Below are 3,889 nucleotides of genomic sequence, written 5' to 3' on the forward strand. Positions count from 1 at the left end.
GAGAATTCTTTTTAGAAATTTTTCCTATGTTAATAGGAACTCTTTTTAAAACTTTTTCCCATGATTAGGATCTGTTATCTGTACTAAAGAAAAACAATAATTTGAATTTGAACTTCTTAGAAACTAATCCATTTATGACGTTAAAAAATTAACAATAATGGATTTTGTCATTGATGAAGCAGTGCATTGAACAATATAACACTCCTTCTGAGCTTAGATTTTCCTTGCTCACTAGAATCAGATATGCTCGAGCCTTTCGGTCTCCTAGAATATGCAGGCTTTACAGCAGAATTCGTCTACTGGCTTTCATTGTTCTAGCGCAGTCTGGTGATGCCCAAGATGAACTTGTCTCCTTTTTCTGTTTGTCACGTACTGCACGGTGACGCAAGGGCTGTCGGCGATGTGCACGCTGGTGGTGTGCCCGTCGATTGACTTGAAGGAGTTATCAGAAACTCCTCCCTTAGTTAGATCATCAAGTCGCACACGAGGATGATCCAGAGGGGCTCGTCTTGGATCACGTTTTCACATTTTTTTTCAAACGTAAAAGGTGGTTAAAAAGAGACAATGTATTGTCTCCATCTTATCAGTGCAATAAAAACAAAAAGTAATAATGCACTCATGCAATGTTTAGAAAATGGATCGCGATATTCTAACAACGCATTTTTGACAACAAATTGACAACGTCACGTGTCAACTTTCTATTGGCTCATTTTCATTTTTTTTTTTAAATTGATTTGAAAAAGGGATTAGAGGTGGACATTTTCATATTCCCAAAGTGCCCTCTTCCATTTCAGCACTCTCTCCCCTTCTTTCTTAGCATGTTCTCCTCTCTCATCTCTCTCCTCACTCCTCTTCCATTTTAGGTTTTTCGTTTTCGTTTGAAGCTTTTTGTGTGTCTCTCTCTCCATTATTTGAAGGCGTCCAAGTGGTCAGTGAGCGTTCTCTGTGGACGTTAGGAAGTTCCTTCGTCGTTGAGTTTCTCTCTTGTGTTGGAGATTACGATTGAGAGTCGATTTCATGGAAGTTTTTACCTTTTTTGTGCAATGGGTTCGTCCGGTGACAATGGTTCTTTGAAAAAGGTATGAACTTTATCCCTTATCCTATTTCGTTTGTGTCAATGGGTTCGTCCAGTGACATTGTTTCTTCGAACAAGGTATGTAATTTTTCCCTTTTGCGTATTCGTATTTTGTGATTGGGTTATTATTTTTGGTTGTTGTTTGTGATTTTGGTGGTTTTTGATTGGGTTTGTTCTTTAGGGTTGTGATTTGTGTTTGTTGGTTTGTTTTTTTTGTGCAGTTATTTGTTCGTCTTCCATTGAAAACCAAGTTTGTTGGTAGTTTGAATGAAATTTTGAGTGAGGAGCACAAGTCCATTATTTTGAAGGAGGAATTTATAGCCATGAAACTGTTATGAAGGAAGGAGTACGCCGAAAGCGTTTCAAAAGCAAAGTCTGTAGAACTCCATACACTGGATATAGTCCAAAGCTTGATTGATTTATATAATTTGTGAATAGTGCAGTATTTAGTAACTGTAAAATTATGGATAACTGTATTTGAAACAATTATTTTGATTGTTAATAAAGAAAGTTATTATTCGAATTGTGATTGTTATTTTAATTCCATTTGTTATTTGGTAGTATTATTTAATATTCATCCTTTGTGATTGTTATAACAAATGTCCAGTTCTATCACCCCTATGTGGATGTAAGACCAATTGTAATCGCTTACCAGTGAAAAACACTGGTAAGGACTCACGGGGAGCGCTTAAGCTATGGCTAGGCAGCGCTTATGAACTTTTGGTACAAAATGAGATTTTTTTCACTAGAAATCGATTATAGGGACTAAGTAATCGATTACCAGTGAAAAAATCCCATTTTGTACCAAAAGTTCATAAGCGCTGCCCAGTCATAGCTTAAGCGCTCCCCGTGAGTCCTTACCAGTGTTTTTCCAAAGTTTTCTGGATTAATCAACCTTGTTGGCCATTGTTGAAGGTGTCCACAACAAGAAATTCCAAACTTCGTCAGTCCTATGTGTTGGAAAGACCCATTAAGGATATTTCAGTGGGTTTTTCAAGGTTGACAGATGAGGTCCTGCACCATTGACAGAGGTCTAATGCAGTGGTAATCGATTACAGGGTCCTTGTAATTGCTTACCAGTGAAAAAATTCCATTTTGTACTAAAAGTTTAGGAGCGCTCCCCAACCATGGCTTAAGCTCTCCCCATGAGTCCTTATTAGTGTTTTTCCAAAGTTTTTTGGATTGATCAACCCTTTTAGCCATGGTTGAAGGTGTCCACAACAAAAAATTTCAAACTTGGTCAGTCCTATGTGTTAGGAAGACCCACTAAGGGTGTTTCAAGGTTGACAGATGAGGTCTTGCACCCTTCACATAGGACTCACGCACTTGTAATCGATTACAGGGAACTTGTAATCGATTACAGGGAACTTGTAATCGCTTACAGTGAAAAAATTCCATTTTGTACCAAAAGTTCATGATTGCTCCCAAACCATGGCTTAAGCGCTCCCCATGAGTCCTTATCAGTGTTTTTCCAAAGTTTTCTGGATTGATCAACCCTGTCGGCCACTGTTGAAGGTGTCCACAACAAGAAAATTCAAACTTGGTCAGTCCTATGTGTTGGGAAGACCCACTAAGGGTGTTTCAAGTTTGACAGATGAGGTCTTGCACCCTTCACACAAGACTCACACACTTATAATCGATTACAGGGACCTTGTAATCGCTTACCAGTGAAAAAATCTCATTTTGTACCAAAATTTCAGTAACGCTCCCTAGACATGGCTTAAGTGCTCCCCATGAGTCCTTACCTGTGTTTTTCCAAAGTTTTCTTGATTGATCAACCATGTTGGCCATGGTTGGCCATGGTTGAAGGTGTTCCTTTTTTACACAACTTCCATGCAATCAACAACAACCAATTTAGTAAACCTATTGTTTTAGTCCTAGTCCTCACCAGTACAAGGACAAATCAATTCTCAAAAAGAGACCCAACAAGGTGATCAGTAAACTTACTCAACCAAAAACACAGACAATGAAAATGAATATTAAGAATAATTAATGAGGAATATTATAGTCGTATTGATTTTTTGTCTCAGAAGTTGACATGTACATACAACCAAACAATACACTTTGAATAGTATAATTTTGTACAATGTTTATTCATTTCATATAAAAGAAGAATCTAAATTAAGAATACTTTTCTAATGCTATAGTAATCCAAAATGTTGCAGTGTTTGAATTCTTCGAACGTTGGAGAACAGTTCATTACTTGTAACTGGTGGCGAGTGTGGAGGGGATGGCGATGGGCGACTTCGAGGTCCCCCCTGTCGAAGACAAAGCCGTAAGTTTCTTGTGAGCGCGATCTGCCATTTAGGGTTATTAAGGTTTTGAAAAGGGGTAGAAGGTTAAATGGGTTGGAGGTTATTAGATCTTTGAAATGGGGAAGTAGGTCACATGGGTATTTATTTCGAAGGGGTAGTGGGTGATAGCAGAAACTGTCAGCGAAACTCACGAAGGAACAACGGCGACAACGAAAAAGCGAAACCTTTCGAGAAAAGACGCCAACGGTAGACCCAAGCGAGACTTCCTCCGAGCACTTCAATGGCGGACAGTGATATACGACTTCCTCCAAAGACAACGGTGACCCAAGCTCGAACGAACAACGGTAGACAAAGAGCACTTCGGTGATGGAGCGAGAGTTTCAAATGGAGAATGAAAAAACTGATGAGAGATCTTCGTAGGGATGAAAGACGCCAACAAGGTTTCAACAATTTTCTTTCCAAAAACGCCCTTAAAAACAAAATTAAACATTTTTAAAAAATCATTTCAAACACCCAATGACAAAACAACACATGTCGTTGTTAAATTGTTGTTAAATTT

The sequence above is a fragment of the Vigna radiata genome, chromosome 1 (assembly GCF_000741045.1).
Source record: "Vigna radiata var. radiata cultivar VC1973A chromosome 1, Vradiata_ver6, whole genome shotgun sequence".
Taxonomy (NCBI): domain Eukaryota; kingdom Viridiplantae; phylum Streptophyta; class Magnoliopsida; order Fabales; family Fabaceae; genus Vigna; species Vigna radiata.